The sequence below is a fragment of the Schistocerca americana genome, chromosome 1 (genome assembly GCF_021461395.2).
Source record: "Schistocerca americana isolate TAMUIC-IGC-003095 chromosome 1, iqSchAmer2.1, whole genome shotgun sequence".
NCBI classification, from domain to species: domain Eukaryota; kingdom Metazoa; phylum Arthropoda; class Insecta; order Orthoptera; family Acrididae; genus Schistocerca; species Schistocerca americana.
Window position 1 is genome coordinate 309,394,646 of NC_060119.1, and position 17,982 is coordinate 309,412,627.

At 43.3% G+C, this 17,982-nt stretch overlaps 1 protein-coding gene and 1 non-coding gene across 2 annotated transcripts in view; one reads left to right on the top strand and one right to left on the bottom strand.

Annotated features, from left to right (window-relative positions):
- Positions 1-17,982, top strand: part of LOC124545826 (serine proteinase stubble) — a 742,896-nt gene that overhangs the window by 539,617 nt on the left and 185,297 nt on the right. The gene's annotated exons all lie outside the window — the stretch shown is intronic.
- Trnas-cga lies at positions 10,208-10,289 on the bottom strand. Its single transcript has one exon. It is a non-coding gene; the product is annotated as a tRNA-Ser (tRNA).

Below are 17,982 nucleotides of genomic sequence, written 5' to 3' on the forward strand. Positions count from 1 at the left end.
TTGCAATAAATATTACCACATTCAGTGTTCCTTGTTCCCTGCTGAATCCTTCACCAGGTGACGCTGTCACTCGGCGGTAGGTCCCAACTGGAACGGCCGCTCGCTGCTCCCGATGTATGTGCGACATATGCTGTCCGCAATAATTAGATTGCAGACGTGGCGTCAAAGCTACATTTGGAGGTGAGGGGGGCGCGGTCAGGTAGTGGAAACAGTCGGAAGTTCTTGCATCCGAAACTGAGAATATCATAAAATGGCATTAGACATGGGGTAAATGGAAGAATCAGACTCAGAATACGAAAACGGAGTACAGAACAGGCTGCCATGCCTCAAGAATGCCTTACGTGAAACTACTCACAAATCACTTGACCTCGTATGAAAATCTTCCGAAGACATCTCCAAGATGAACCTCTCATTGTTTCTCTAAATGACTCTTAGTGACTTCAAAACTTGTTTCTCAGTACTCTCCGAATGATCTCTTTAATGAGCCAGCTCATGAATTGTGTTCTTCTTTCCCCTCTCTTGCCCTCTGGGTGCTGAATTTCCCACCGTACCGACTTGTTATTGGAGGACTCAGTTTGCAATGCCATTCAGTGAACGATCGATTCTGGATAACTCCACCCTCTCAGGGTGCTGGTCTTTTCGATCTCACTTCAGATAGTCCCTGGTTGGCGGCTGGCATGCAGCACATGGCGTTCTGACCAACTTCTGTCGCAGCACCATCCATTCACTGCAGCCAGTTCCCTAACGGATTACACGCCAGATTTTCTTGGTAAAACAGCTGTCAATCCTCTAGGTGCTTCTCTGCGTGCCTGGAGCGCCAGAAAGGCTGCAGCTCATCAGCAGCTGTTTGTTTATGATGGGATAGCCTTTGCTGATATGTCTTAGGTCTTTTAGAAATTGACGGCTCCCATCAGCTTCCATCAGCTGTCAGTCAGTTTTTGAATGAGAAACCCCATTCAGAGTGAAGTATGCCTCACCTGTCCGCCTGCTGTGGCTTTGGGGAAAGTATCACTATACCAAGGCATGGATTAACTGGAACCAGTTTATCTAGTGTCATTCTGCAACGCATTACAATAGGTATGGCCACCTGTCCAGTGAGAATGAAATGCAGCACCGTGTAAGGTGATAGATGTTACACATATTAGTCTATCAATGTATTTCCCACTATTCATCAAGTGAACTATAGGGAGCAAGCAAAGCTGGCTTATTTTATTTGAATTTCACAAATTTGGGGTACTCTAAGTCATTTCAGTCCACTGTTTTGAACACTGAAATTCTACGAAGACGTCATCAAAACAGGCACGCTTAAAGTGCAGTTTCCAAGCGATAGTAATGGAAGAAAGTATGTTGTGGCCCACTCTGCACTGCTGCCTTGTCCGTCCCGTAGATCAAAATCAAAGGTCACCTCTTCCCCTCTTTCCCTTCTCCTAAAACATAAGACAATTGTGTAAGATATAAATAGTGGGAAATCCAGAAATGGGAGAAGGGACGTTGCCCTATTGGCTGAGGCATCCTGGCCCAGCATGCATGGTTGCAGTCTCTTTTAAGATGGCGGATCCAGTATGTCCAACACAATGTTCATTTTTTTCTGTTGGCCTAATAGTTTTAATGTAGCAAGAGAATATGAAAATCTCCCGTGTGTTTTTTGAAGGACAGATATAACTTTGCGGGTTGCATAAAGCGACAGCGGTAGGGCAGGTGAACCAGCCTGTATGTACCTGTAGATGAGATTGAAAGTGAATTTTAACACTCTTGTTTCTTCAGGGTCTGCCCCTAATCTACATCGCTTGATGATGTTACATAGAACAACGAGGTTATCACATTCGTAATCCATTCTGTACAGAGTTGGATTTTCGTTTAATCATCTTGCTGAAATCTACTTTCGGCGATGCGCGGTAGAACACGGGGAACATTCTTCCAGCTGGGAGAAATTGCCATCAGTGACATACTGTCGCAAGGTTCGTCAGTAGCGTAGAACAAACCAATTAAACTGCAGGCAAAATCATTAAGGCTCCATTCATATGACAAGGCACCTCAAGGCAGCTGGAAAATAATCTGGATGTGTGTGCGAATGGAACTACTTGTTTGCATGTTGAGTGTGGTAGAATCACTAAGTTTGGTTAAGGGGTCATTAGTTGCTAATTTAGACTTGCTAGACGAAAATGATCTAGGCACGCCAAATAAACACAGCCAGAAGCAAACCATCAGTACATCTGAATTGTGTGCAAAAGTGGATCATTTGAGGGTGTCGCGAGAGTAGGTTTGGAGAAGTTGTTGTAGGAACTCGAGGATATGTTTAATACTCACGGCCATTTGAAGACAATACCCATAACACAGCACAAAGTTCCGATTGGAGATGAACCAATTGTGTGTCGAAAACTATATGGAGTCCCCCTACTCTTACAACCGTTTATGAAAGAATTGACAACTGGCAATTGAACGGTTGTGTAACAGAGGAAAGCAATTGTACGTAAGGAGCTCCTGCCATCATTGTGCCAAAGAGGTCATCAGACTGAGCGAAGAAGCTTGGGTTTTATCGTGGATACCACTACAGAATAGTGAGAGAAGTATATCATTTCCCTAACATTATAGAAACTCCGTATAATTTTGGATAGTGTAAGCACTTCCGCGCGGTAGACGTAAAGAGTTATTATCATCAAGTGCCAGAGGTTCTAAATACAGTACGCCTTTTCGAACAGTATACACACCCATATTAATGTCGTCTAGTCGATCACCATATACTTTTGGATCAGATGGTGTATGCAAGATTCACATAACACATCATGCTATGAGCGGCTAACAGGGAAAAGAGTTCATCTCCGCTGGAGTACTCAGTTTTCTTCACAATTTAATGTCCGTGTTAATACACATCAGTTAAATGAATATTACATTAGAATAATGTGAGACCACTCTATCGAATGTGCACGTAAAGTTCCGCTTTAAAAATTATTTCGGTCGTAATGGGAAACGAAAGCAGTACATTTCGTAGACATCGGGAATCGCTCGAAAAACGAGATGAGCTGTATCGTGTAACATCGGCGCGATCACTGAGGCAGAATGAGTGAAGAAAGTAGACTGCTTTAAGCAGTACAATTTAAAAAAATTTTAATCACTTATTTTACACCTCTGTTTAGAGGATCCTTACGAGAAAAACAGGTACATTTTACAAAGTACCCTCTGTACAAGGTAGTTGGTTCAAAATGTTGGAGACTTAGTTACAAATTCAACAGTATAAGGAAAAAACGTCACACCGCATTAAATAGAATATTCTGAGCAAATGCACGTTATATTTAGAAACAAAGTGGAAAATAAAACTTTAAGAGAACGCTGTCCCTAATAATCTCTGGAAATACCTTTTTTCCTTTCCAATGGCTAAAGAAATTTTTTTGTAAAAATTTAACTCATATACAGTACTAGTGACAACAGACCCCTCCCCCCCCCCCCTCCTCCCACTTGCCCCCTTGCCCCCCAGCTTCTCAAGACTAGCGCTAAGTATGTACCGCCTGCTGACATGTCCCGTGTAGCAGAAGCCGTATCAAAATTCCTACAGCAGTTTCTGAGATAAATTATCACATACAGATAGAAAAAGTGGGTTTAAATTTATAACTCGTATGTATGAAAGATTCTAAGGAGTCTGCCATTCAGTGGTCGATGGCACTGGTATTGTTTCCACAGCGGCTGAATCAGTTTGTATGTTAGTGAAACCGTAACAAAAATCCTAGAGCAGTTCCTGAATGAGTCCTTAATACACAGTCAGAACTGTTGGTGGGGCAGATGATCTGCACGTGTGAGTTATTTATATCAGAATAGATTATGTTAGTCAGTTCTTCACAATGATGGGCGAAGTAGAAAGTCTCTATGAAATGGACAGCTGCACAAATGGTTTCTTGACTAGCTCAAGCGTATGGAATGTACCTATAGAGAAGACGATTAATGGTTGTGCTATGTAGGAACGTATTGCAGCAGAACTATTTATTGAATTGCGACCCTGACTACAGTCTTAAAGAACGGAAAAGCTGCTGTCAAAAATAAATACATAACTCACTCACGTTTTTATTGTAGGAGTGAGTCTTGAACTATGGATCACTTTTCAGCCTTTCGCCTCTAGTCAGCACTGTAACAGTAGTTTAATATACATACATATTCAATTTTTTAAAGATAGCATTCACAGTCTGTGCACTACTGCGTTTTTCTGAAATTATAAAAAATTACTGCAGGTAAAGTAAGGCATTTCCAAAACATGAATAACTGTTCAAACGTATTGCATTATCATTTCCCTAGAAACAAATATTATATTGAAATTTAAAAGTGCTGCAATCGAGAAAACCAAGTCAGTATTGTATTCAGTAGTGTGCCTCCTACATATCAAAACACTACACGTCAATGATCAGTAAGTAAAACGAAATTAAGTAAAAATAGTGTAAAAACCGGTTACAACTTAAGTAGATTTAGCAGAGGTTGAAAATACCGATTCAGTTGTAAATTTCTTTATTTTCACACGACCGGTTTCGGACTGTTATAAACCCATCCTCAGGTGTCGTAGCTGTGGTCCCCGAGCGCCGCGTGTTCCAGGCGCGATTTGTTGCCTATGAGCGCAGAACAGGAGCAGCGAGGGAGAAATAATAATAAATGGAAATACGCACTGATTAGAAAAAAGACTCATTTAAACTTACACTAAAAACTTCCGAATAACGTTAATAATCACCCGAACAGCTTTTGGTCCGGGTTAAACAATTTACAAATTTAGGCACTAAAAATTTTACTTAGTACCGTTCTACCTGTTAAAACAGCAACCTTTTCCAACATGATTTCTGGTGTTATTTTATGAATGAAAGCGCACATTAGATGCAGTAATTTGTCTCAGCTCTGTTACAATCATTAAAACTGATATTAAATTCTGAACGCTAAACGGGTGTAGAGTCATTTAAGCAATATATATACAGGGTGGCCAGAAACAGTCTGAAAGCTCGTAAGGGTACTGCTGAAGAGTTTCTGCTGAGAAATACACTCCTGGAAGTTGAAATAAGAACACCGTGAATTCATTGTCCCAGGAAGGGGAAACTTTATTGACACATTCCTGGGGTCAGATACATCACATGATCACACTGACAGAACCACAGGCACATAGACACAGGCAACAGAGCATGCACAATGTCGGCACTAGTACAGTGTATATCCACCTTTCGCAGCAATGCAGGCTGCTATTCTCCCATGGAGACGATCGTAGAGATGCTGGATGTAGTCCTGTGGAACGGCTTGCCATGCCATTTCCACCTGGCGCCTCAGTTGGACCAGCGTTCGTGCTGGACGTGCAGACCGCGTGAGACGACGCTTCATCCAGTCCCAAACATGCTCAATGGGGGACAGATCCGGAGATCTTGCTGGCCAGGGTAGTTGACTTACACCTTCTAGAACACGTTGGGTGGCACGGGATACATGCGGACGTGCATTGTCCTGTTGGAACAGCAAGTTCCCTTGCCGGTCTAGGAATGGTAGAACGATGGGTTCGATGACGGTTTGGATGTACCGTGCACTATTCAGTGTCCCCTCGACGATCACCAGTGGTGTACGGCCAGTGTAGGAGATCGCTCCCCACACCATGATGCCGGGTGTTGGCCCTGTGTGCCTCGGTCGTATGCAGTCCTGATTGTGGCGCTCACCTGCACGGCGCCAAACACGCATACGACCATCATTGGCACCAAGGCAGAAGCGACTCTCATCGCTGAAGACGACACGTCTCCATTCGTCCCTCCATTCACGCCTGTCGCGACACCACTGGAGGCGGGCTGCACGATGTTGGGGTGTGAGCGGAAGACGGCCTAACGGTGTGCGGGACTGTAGCCCAGCTTCATGGAGACGGTTGCGAATGGTCCTCGCCGATACCCGAGGAGCAACAGTGTCCCTAATTTGCTGGGAAGTGGCGGTGCGGTCCCCTACGGCACTGCGTAGGATCCTACGGTCTTGGCGTGCATCCGTGCGTCGCTGCGGTCCGGTCCCAGGTCGACGGGCACGTGCACCTTCCGCCGACCACTGGCGACAACATCGATGTACTGTGGAGACCTCACGCCCCACGTGTTGAGCAATTCGGCGGTACGTCCACCCGGCCTCCCGCATGCCCACTATACGCCCTCGCTCAAAGTCCGTCAACTGCACATACGGTTCACGTCCACGCTGTCGCGGCATGCTACCAGTGTTAAAGACTGCGATGGAGCTCCGTATGCCACGGCAAACTGGCTGACACTGACGGCGGCGGTGCACAAATGCTGCGCAGCTAGCGCCATTCGACGGCCAACACCGCGGTTCCTGGTGTGTCCGCTGTGCCGTGCGTGTGATCATTGCTTGTACAGCCCTCTCTCAGTGTCCGGAGCAAGTATGGTGGGTCTGACACACCGGTGTCAATGTGTTCTTTTTTCCATTTCCAGGAGTGTAATTCTTGAGAAAAAATTCAATACGTTGTGCCGTTTCCAGGTTAATTAGCGTTGAAGTTAGTCACTCGTGCCGTTGCGTACACACATTTAAGCGGCCCTGCATGTACAGTGAGTTTCAATTGTTCTCATAGCATAGATAATAGCACACAAGACTGCTTAGCCTCTGGCTCTGGTTCCATCCTTACTACCGTCCCCGTGCCCAGTTTTGCCTATCGCTCTCTTGTTCGGTTTTACAAAAACCAAACGAAGAACACATGTTGAGACACCGTCACTGGCAGGCCGCTTGAATTTGAGCGGGAAGCTACCTAACTGGCTAATTACAATGCTAATTAACTCGGGAACAGCGCAACTTAACGAATTTTTTCTTAACAGTTACTCAGAAAAATCTACCTTGCAACATCCTTATCTGCTATTCAGACTGTTTCTGACCACCCTTTATATACACTTTGTAGTTTCTGTAGCAACGACTATGCTCCTTAAACAGTATTTCAGTACATCGGCGGCTTACACACTGAAGTGGTAAAAGTCATGAGATACCTCGTAATATCTCAGACCTGCTTTTGCCAGCCCTCGTACAACGTCTCGACGTGTCATGGACACAACAAGTCGTTGAAAGGCCCTGCAGAAGTACTCAGCCATACTACCTGTAGAGACATCCATAACTCAAAAATGGCTCTAAGCACTATGGGACGGTCATCAGTCCCCTAGACTTACAACTACTTAAACATAACTAACCGAAGGACGTCACACACGTCCATGCCCGAGGCAGGATTCGAACCTGCGAGCGTAGCAGCCGCACGGTTCCGGGCTGAAGCCCCTGAACCGCTCGGCCACAGCTGCCGGCCCGTCCACAACTGTGAAAGTGTTGCCGGTGCAGGATTTTTGTGCACGAACTTAACCTCTCGACTATATCCCGTAAATGTTCTATGGGATTCATGTCGAGCGGTCCGGGTGGCCAAATCATTCGCTCGAATTGTCCAGAATGTCTTCAAACCAGTCGCGAACAACAGAGTCCCAGAGAGAGACATGTCATCCATAAAAATTCTATCGTCGAGTGGCAACAAATGGTTTCCAAGTAGCCAAACATAACCATTTCCAGTCAATGATCCGTTCAATTGGACCAGAGTATACAGTCCATTAAATACAAACACAGCCCACACCATTATGGAGTCACCACCAGCTTGCACAGTTTCTTGTTGACAGCCTGGGTCCACGATTTCGTGTGGTCTGCACTACACTCGAACCCTGTCGTCATCTCTTACCAAATGAAGTCGGGACTCGTCTGACCAGGCCACGGTTTTCCTAGTTTTCCTATCATCTAGGGTCCAAACGATATGGTCACTAACCCAGGAAGGCGCTGCAGGGTATGTCGTGCCGGTAGCGAATGTACTCGCGTCGGTCGTCTGCTGTGGTATTTGTCTGTTAGCACTGACACCTCTACGCAAACGCTGCTGCCGTCGGTCGTTAAGTGAAGGCCATCGGTCACTGTGTTGTACATGGTGAAAGGCAATGCATGAAATTTGGTGTTCTCGGCACACTTGAAAGTGTGGATCTCGGAATATTGAATTCCCGAATTATTTTCGAAACGGAATGTCACATGCGTCTAGCTCCAACTTCCATTCCACGTTCTTACCCTATTAATGACGGCTCCATCAATGCACTGTCCTTTTACATCTTGTGTACACCATCTACATAAGTGCATATCGCTACCCCATGGCTATCGTCACCTCAATGTAAGTATGAGCACAAGTACGGACTAGAAGGGAAGTCAGGCGTGCCCTTCCAAAAGAACCGTCCCAGCATCACGTAAAACCTACATCTGGATGGCCAGACGAGTTTTTGAAACGCTTTCCTGCTGAATACGACATTATGACTGTGCCACCTCTGTCTGTTTTTCTCGGCTCTAGAAGACTAGACCCATTATATACAGAACATTACAAAGAAATGAAACCGCGTTGCTCCTGCAATAAACAGGAACTATGTCTGAAGACTCATATATAATAATTCCTCACCTGTATCTTCAGTAATAGATGTGTAATTTCCCTAAGCAAGCACTAATTTTAATTTTGTTACCCAGTTTTGTTGAATAAAATCTGAAAAATGCATACATGTATTCTTTACCATAAAATAACGCTTCATTTCTTAGTAAATAGCTTTCATTGAAGTAGGCCAACGGTATTTCTTATGAAAAGTAGTACATGAGATTCGTACGAGGGTTGTCCAGAAAGTAAGTTCCAATCTGTCGCTAAATGGAAACCACAGTGAAAATCAAAAACATTTTGTTTGCAAGAGTTAGCTACACTTTCCAGATACTTCTCTACTTAGTCGCCGCTCCGACTTAGACATTTGTCGGAGCGTTAAACCAAATTCCCAACACCATCGTCATGGAAGGCAGCCCCCTGTGTCTTCCAACAATTCTCTACACTGGTCTGTAGCGCGTAGCTTGCGCCCAAGTGTTGTCTTCGTATCCAGCGTTTCATGTGAACAGAGATGATACCCAGGACTAGCCAATTACGGCTGTGTTGTGGGTGATCGAACATTTCCCATCGAAAAGGCTGCAGGAGCGTCTTCACTGCCCCTGCAGATTGCAGCTGAGAATTGCCTTGAAGAAGGAAGTGCGTGGCAGTTGTGTTAGGTGGGCTGCATTCACTAAGGCAAAGCCTCTTAGCGGGCCCTCGTACTTGGCGGGAAACATCTTTGTTTTAGGCACCTTTACTCGCTCACAGTGCGCTCACAACTGAAAAGAGCGTCTTGATGCGATCGACGGTCATACCAGAGACACTACCCAACACATCTGTGCAAAGCTTCGTCGGGTTTTCACTGTGGTGTCCATTTTGGGACCGACCGGAACTTGCTTTCTGGACAACGATCGTGTTTCGGGGAAGATACGGTAAAAAAAGTGCCCACTCAGAAATGATGCGGTGAACTTAATTAGCGCCAATACTGTGAAAGAGAAGGCAACAATGTTTTGCATTCACATCTAGCACACTGAAATTATGCATTTTTTCTTGGTTATTTTAAGGAAGAAGAAAGGTTAGAGTGTAATATCCCATCGTAATCGAACATCGAGATTGTTGGAGCAACAGATAAGTTTGATAAAGGGGAGTGGAGAAGAAGAGGGAGGCAGCTGTAAGTTGTTTTGAAGGAATCATTTCAGGATTCGTATACGAAGACTTACCGAAATCGTAGAAGAACTAAAACAGAATACCAGTACTGGAATTTGAACGCCTCCCCGGTATCACAACCTGTTCTCCATCTAGCTGGGTAAAACAATTTTTCAAAATCATTGACAATGCTGATGCTTGCAACCGTAGATTACATTAAAACAATTATCACAGGCTGCTTATGGTGCGCTAGTTCGGTTACAGTAAATATTATCGATACTTCCTATACATTTACTGCTAAGTGATCGGTAGCAGGTCTTATAATGCTGGAGTTGGTAGTATGAGCTTATTATTGATACGTAGGAAACTGCAAAGATTTTTTAGTATGCAAATACGATTACGGCAAACTTTATCATCTCGTGAATGCTCTAATTTTTACCTTCTTTAAATCCTCGCTGCGTTACTAGTTAATTCTATGGTGAGCTACATTAAGTATTTTACAATTCTGAGTTATTTAACAGATTTTGAAGCTGGATTATGAACGTCCAATATGTTGTATTACGTTTTCGATATTTCTAATTGATTTACAACTACAACAGAATGTACCACCACGTACAATGTTTGGATTATGTAATAGACGTGGAGTCGTGTCCCTTATAACGTGTGAAAAATATTCGCTGCGGACAGGATTCGAACCTGTGCGGGGCGACCCCATTGGATTTCGAGTCCAACTCCTTAACCACTCGGACACCGCAGCTACCACCTCTGAGTATCAACTAATGCCATAGAACGAAGGGGTATTATGTGCGGCTATCAATAACCGGTTTTCTAGCGGAAATATTCTGCAACAAGTCTGTGGTGGGGTGCCACGGTAAAGTAACTGCCGTCTACGGCCACTCCACTGCTCTGGCTTTGGTACATCTCAGTGAAATTGTAAATGAAGTTAGTTAAATTTCAAAAGTGGACCCACCGTTCTTCGTTTTAGCAACAAATAGCAGCGAGAATTTGCTAACAGGAATTACAGTTATCTAGATACACTGTGGCATACGAATGTTGATACTGAAGAGCCTTGATCTTATAAATCTTATGGAAGATCGTCAGTCGCTTCGGGTAAACAAATGCACAATGAAATATAACACTGACTGAAGTTTAAATAACTTGGCCCCCTAGAGAGCCTGAGCCATTAACTGAAACTGGTCTTTTCTCTCACCGGCACATCAGCTTTTAAGCTGTTCATCAAGGGGAGAATGTGGACGTTTCTTTTGCTGTTTTCTTGCGAATTTCATCGATGTTAATGCCGGACATTACATAATCTATCTCCTCGTTCTATACTCGATCGTTTTTCACTGCAGTGTGGTGAATTTTGTTGACCTTCACATACATTTAACTTCCAGTCACATGACTCACTCGTGCTGGTATGACTACGATAAAATTCAGCGAAGTACATGGCTAGCATATCGTGTGATGGAGAAGAGTCTCCACAATTCTTTTAAAAAAACATTCTATTTTCTTGGTTGCCTTTTTTTTTTTCAAATAGTAACTACTGTTTCACCGACACTAGGCATCAGACATAGTGTGTGATATTTCTGCAGTGCTGCAGAAGTCCCAATAACTATACACCTATTGGTCGACTTTCCTTCTAAAATTTTAATACAATGAGCCTAAATTCTCGTAAAATATTTAAAAATCAACCACGTTTCGTCGTTCAGCGGCCCGATTCTTCCTAATGGACCAATAAACTCTGGCGGGTTTGAATCAAAATCGGAGGTTGCTTTCCCATTGAAGCTCCCCAGCGAACAGCGCACCAAAATGTAGTTTCAGCAGGGGCGAGCGTGAGCCTGTAGCACCCACACCAGTACCTGACCATGGGTGTTGAGGCGCGGCATCAAACCCTCTATGAGGAAACAGTTCCGAATGTGCCTATTAGGATCCACCTGTCTGCGGAGATGATTTCACCCGTGCATCCTCGTCTCTCGCTATGACCAGCTTCTTTCCACACGTCTTACCGCCCCCGTCCCCCCTGTATTACCATCATTGGTATTTCATCAGCAGTCATTACATTTTGGCCGGCCGAGCTGGCCGAGCGGTTCTAGGCGCTACAGTCTCGAACCGCGCGACCGCTACGGTCGCAGGTTCGAATCCTGCCTCTGGCATGGGTGTGTGTGATGTCCTTAGGTTGGTTAGATTAAGTAGTTCTAAGTTCTAGGGGAAATCAGAAGTTAAGTCCCATAGAACTCAGAGCCATTAACATTTTGGTTCATGCATAAATTTGTTATAAGTATAGAGTTTCTTAGGAACTGTTTTCTCACCAGCATAATTTCGTTTTATATTTTTGTCAACTGTAAATCGAGCTTAGTGTCAACATTATCACATGTGGTAAGCTGCATGGTATTGTAGGTGTTACTGTGGGCGTTATGTTTCGTTTACCACATATTAAAAGTTGCGGTTTTTCGAGGTGATTGAGTGTTTTGATTTCAGATATGTCTGACTTTCCTGTAGTCCTGGATGATGACAGAAATATGCGTGTCCTAGGTGTTGAATTTAACTCAAGTCATCGTATTTCATACATTTTTAATTTGTACTGTACTGTTCTTTTGAAAACCAAATTATATGACAAGATCGCTGTGTTAACATAGTTATTGGATTACTAGTTTCGACAATGTGTATTGCCATCCTGAGATCCATAAAACCATGCAGTGGTAGTTACATCATACAATGCTTGCACCACTCTGTCGCATTATAACTGTACAACATTCATAAACAATTCATAAAAATTGTCATTTCTCGAATTTTTATGAATATTGTGCAGTCATCATGTGGCAGAGTGGTGTAATCATTGCACGATGTAACTACCACCTGCACGGTCTTAGGTTTTAAATGGCTAACGAAACTAGTAATCCAGTATTTCTGTTAACGTAGCGATCTTGACAAATAAATTGGTTCTCCTCCTGCACTGAATGATCATGTCACGTATCCATAACATTTTTCTTTCTTGTACTTCGGTGTGTGAACTAATGTCTCTACGTGTGATAATCTGCACATGCTCTCTTAAAGGAATATTTTGAAGTATAATTTGCTGGGATGGTGTTGCGGGAAGGAAGCTGCCGAGTTAAAAAGTCAGGCCCTTCTGATCTACTCGTATGAAAATTGGATATTCGAAAGTTTGGTGCAACCCCTAACTTCAAATAACTCCAGCCGCCACTGCTAGACAGTCACCAACAAAGTACACATTATCTTAGTTTTCGATGCTCTTTGTAAAGAACGAATCGAGTTGCCTCTCTCATGTGCCCTTGCCGCTGGCTATCACACTTATAAACAAAGTAAATCTATCCTGTTAGCGGTTATTTTAACCCATTCTGCTGCTTCGCAACTCATCATTTCTTTATAAATTATACAGCGCAGCAATCATTCGTCTTTTTTTTGGGGGTTTTATTTGGCAAATCCAGATTTCGGCTAGTGCCTAGCAATATTCAAAGACTGACGCCCAAACAACAGGGGACTGGCATGCATTGAAACTAGAAAATAGTGCATTCATAATGGCTAGGCACTAGCCGAAATCGGGATTTGCCAAATAAAACCTGAAAAAAAACAAGAAAACAAAAAAAAAACGGACGACTAATTGCTGCGCTGTATAATTTATAAATCAGATCACAGTTGCTGAGTGCACCCACGTTCCTAATGGAAGGTAACCTGATCAGAATTCCTTTCTACGTGACATTTATACTGCAGTTATGAGATGAGCAGCTGTGGTCATCAGTGAAAAAGAGCAGGTGCCAAAGAGTATTAGTGTTCCGAATTGACCATGACAAGCTATACATAAAGCATAACGTTAATCTGTGACAGACAGTATACGGACTTGAGCATTTAGTTTCGATAGGTATTGGCTGTGGTGTGATTCTGTAGGCTCTTGTTTGGAAACCGAATGACCTCTGGCCGGCCGCTGTGGCCGAGCGATTCGAGGCGCTTAAGTCCGGAACCGCGCTGCTACTACGGTCACGGGTTCGAATCCTGCCTCGGTCATGGGTGTGTGTTATGTCCTTAGGTTAGTTAGGTTTAAGTACTTGTATGTCTAGGCGACTGATGACGTCAGATGTTAAGTCCCATAGTGCTTAGAGCCCCTTGAACTTGAACTTGACAACATCTGGCAGCAGAGGTGGTGTGCGATGCGCTAGCCTTGACCGTCTGGATGAATTTCCTTTATTGCACCGGAGCCCCCTCTCCAATATCACCTTCCAGTGGAAGCCTCGGCCAGCTACGTTGCGTGCTTAGGGAAAACCCGTTATTAGGATTTCCGCAACACAAGACGCTAATATGACAGAGAAAACGATTTACAACCCGAACTCTAATGGCCCCCTACGCCATCTGGTACGACCTGCTCTTTTTGCTTGAGCCCACGATCTCCACTACTGTGTTGGTAGTTGCTTCTACTTTGTGGAACACCTTCGTGACGGCAGTTCTTCAGCTGCGCCCAGCAGCAAGAGGCAACAGTCTACTCACTTTAAAGGTAGTACTACTTCTATCTGATGGTTTTAACAGTACCCAATCGTAAAATAATATTGCTCGAGAAATTTACTACAAGGACTATGTAAACGCAGGACAATAATGCCAATAGCTCTTATTCACGCGGAGCTTCTCCGGGAGTCGTTTGAATGACTTTTCAGTCACAAATACCTTGCTAAAACAGAGTATTAGTTCACAGTGTTCTGAAAACAAAGGTAATCGAGCTGTAACCGACAAACAAATAGGTTTCGGGATTGTGGCCCCGGATGAGAACGTAGCGCTACACATTGAAAAAAAATTTACAAACTTAAGACTACTGTAGCAAGGCCTTTATCATCAGTGGCACGGCTGAATAAATAGCAGTTGGTTTTCCCTTCACGTCAGATGAGCTAAACTCTCAAACGTACGACAGCTACTCGTCGTTGAGTTCACGAATTAAAAATGCTGACTGCTGGGAATCACAACGTGTGTGCAGAATCTTCTAGAGGCTCCTCTAACAGTGCGTGCATAAACTCGGCCGACATCTTTCCACTCTGTCGTTTCGCGAATATAAGGAGAACCCCTTGCCGTATCCAGTATTCAGTGTTTTTAATTCCCTAAGGCGAAGGTGGCGACAGATTTCGAGTGTTGTAGGATTCAAACTCAATTGACGCGGCTTGAAGATCGAAAAGATTTTATTAAAGAAATGCCTGAGGAAAGAGAATTAATCAGAAAATATATTTACGTTTACAAGAGACTTGACTAGGGAAGCATTGTTATCTTACTTGTTCAACGTCGTCTCTATAATTTAACTCTAAATTAACTCTAAGTAGTCGTCCGGTGGTGATAACTACATAGTACAAGATCAAACTGAACTGCTACTGAGCAACGCCGTAAATCACGTAATGGCAGTTTGCTTGGTTTGGCGAATAATACCATAGCGTTTTGTAGTTTTAATGAAGGAATTTATATGGGATCAGCGGATTATAGAAGCTAATCACTACTTTGCCCTTGCTCAGTATCCGTGACCCACTCCCACCGATGACGTACTGTTGCTTTCGAGCTGAAGAAACCGCCAAGTCAACTTCGAAAAGTAACTTCCACATCAAAGGGACTGTGTCGAAGGTTATTGACGGAGATCGGAAAAGTGAAAGTATAAGGATGCAAAATCAAGGTAGTTTGAAGGAGTGAATCATATTACAAACAACGTCCTTTGTAGCTGTTTTTAACATATTAGTGGCATACGAATATACACAAATAACGGGCATGTTGCAGTGATGTAAGTTCCTGAGTATTTTTCTTCAGTTGGGTTTTAAGACCTCTTGTTTAGTGGTGATCAATGTTAGTCTATATTTCTGGTTACATTCCCAGGAAACGAAAATTAGCACAGCATGTTTTGTTCTTACGACGACGCACGTGATATTCCGTTAATGGGCAGTAACTTACGTACTGCGTGAGTTCTTCCCGTCATCAATACTAGTCATTTTAATATTATCCATTGTTTTTCAGTGTATCGTCCGCGACTGTTTTATTTTCATAAAATGAAGAACAAACCGCCTTCAGTCACAAGTTGCGTTTATTTACTGCACTATGCATTTCGAGCCCTGGAGGCTCATCTTCAGGTGCTTTTTAGTGATTTACATCAGGTTTTTTAGTTGTTTGCAGTTTAACATTGTATGATGTCTGCTTCTTTTGTGCGGTTGGTATACACAACAGAAGCAGACATCATACAATGTATAACTGCAAACAACTAAAAAACCTGATGTAAGTCACTAAAACGCACCTGAAGATGATCCTCCAGGGCTCGAAATGCATAGTGCAGTAAATAAACGCAACTTGTGACTGAAGGCGGTTTGTTAATATTAGTCATGCTTGAGAGACTCATACCAAATAGGTCTGGCAGTAGATACTGAATGTATACAAAGGCTCCGACGGTCATAGGTTTATTGGACCGACGCAAGAACGTCAAAAAATGTTTAAAAACCTGCATTGGATGACGCTTTAAGAAATACATTAGTTATCCTGTGAAAATCTACTTACAAAATTTCAGGAACCACTGTTAAGAGAAGAAAAGAGATGTTCTTCAGCTCCATAACTTGGAGACAATATGAGATTAACTACAGCACGTAGAAAGGCATTTAAGCAGTCGTTCTTCCATGTGCGGTTTATTGTAACGGGAAGAAGCCCTGACATGTGGTACCGTGCTAAGTAACCTTTGCCAAGCGTTCTGTTGTGGTTATCTGATTATATGCGTAGATGCAAGTACGCTACAACGCACTGCCGTCACCCTCCGGTAATGGCGGACTCGGATCTAACGCATAGATCCTGGTGGATTATGCGGCAGTCATGCTGTGTGCAAGATCCGTGACGGCATTCGCGACCATTAATCACTTTACAGAGCAGATGTCAGATGCCATTGTACATGGCTCAAGTGTATCTCGATTCGAAGCATCTACATCTACATTCTGTAATCCGCTGTGAAATATATGGCAGAGGGTACATCCCGTTGTAATAATTCCAATCCCATCCCAAAGAAAGCAGGTGCTGACAGATGTGAAAATTACCGAACAGTCAGTTTAAAAAGTCACGGATGCAAAATACTAACGCGAATTCTTTACAGACGAATGGAAAAACTGGTAGAAGCCGACCTCGGGGAAGATCAATATGGATTCCGCAGAAATATTGGTACACGTGAGGCAATACTGGCCCTACGACTTATCTTAGAAGCTAGATTAAGGAAAGGCAAACCTACGTTTCTAGCATTTGTAGACTTAGAGAAAGCTTTTGGCAATGTTGACTGGAATACTCTCTTTCAAATTCTGAAGGTGGCAGGGGTGAAATACAGGGAGCGAAAGGCTATTTACAATTTGTACAGAAACCAGATGGCAGCTATAAGAGTCGAGGGCCATGAAAGGGAAGCAGTGGTTGGGAAGGGAGTAAGACAGGGTTGTAACCTGTCCCCGATGTTATTCAATCTGTATATTGAGCAAGCAGTGAAGGAAACAAAAGAAAAATTCGGAATAGGTATTAAAATACATGGAGAAGAAATAAAAACTTTGAGGTTCGCCGATGACCTTGCAATTCTGTCAGAGACAGCAAAGGACTTAGAAGAACAGTTGAACGGAATGGATATTGTCTTGAAAGGAGGATATAAGATGAACATCAACAAAAGCAAAACGACGATAATGGAATGTAGTCGAATTAAGTCGGGTGATGCTGAGGGAATTAGATTAGGAAATGAGACACTTAAAGTAGTAAAGGAGTTTTGCTATTTGGGGAGCAAAATAACTGATGATGGTCGAAGTAGAGAGGATATAAAATGTAGACTGGCAATGGCAAGGAAAGCGTTTCTGAAGAAGAGAAATTTGTTAACATCGAGTACAGATTTAAGTGTCAGGAAGCCGTTTCTGAGAGTATTTGTATGGAGTGTAGCCATGTATGGAAGTGAAACATGGACGATAACTAGATTGGACAAGAAGAGAATAGAAGCTTTCGAAATGTGGTGCTACAGAAGAATGCTGAAGATTAGATGGGTAGATCATATAACTAATGAGCAGGTATTGAATAAGATTGGGGAGAAGAGAAGTTTGTGGCACAACTTGAAGAAGGGATCGGTTGGTAGGACATGTGTTTTGGCATCAAGGGATCACCAATTTAGTATTGGAGGGCAGCGTGGAGGGTAAAAATCGTAGAGGGAGAGCAAGAGATGAATACACTATACAGATACAGAAGGATGTAGGTTGCAGTAGGTACTGGGAGATGAAGAAATGAAGAAGCTTGTACAGAATACAGTAGCATGGAGAGCTGCATCAAACCAGTCTCAGGACTGAAGATCACAACAACAACAACAACAACAACATCCCATTACCAAATGTCAGGGGTTTCCTGTTCCATTCACCTATGGAGGCGCGGGGAAATGTTTGTTTACATGCCTTCGCACGTGCTGATCTTTTCCTCATGATCTCTGCGGG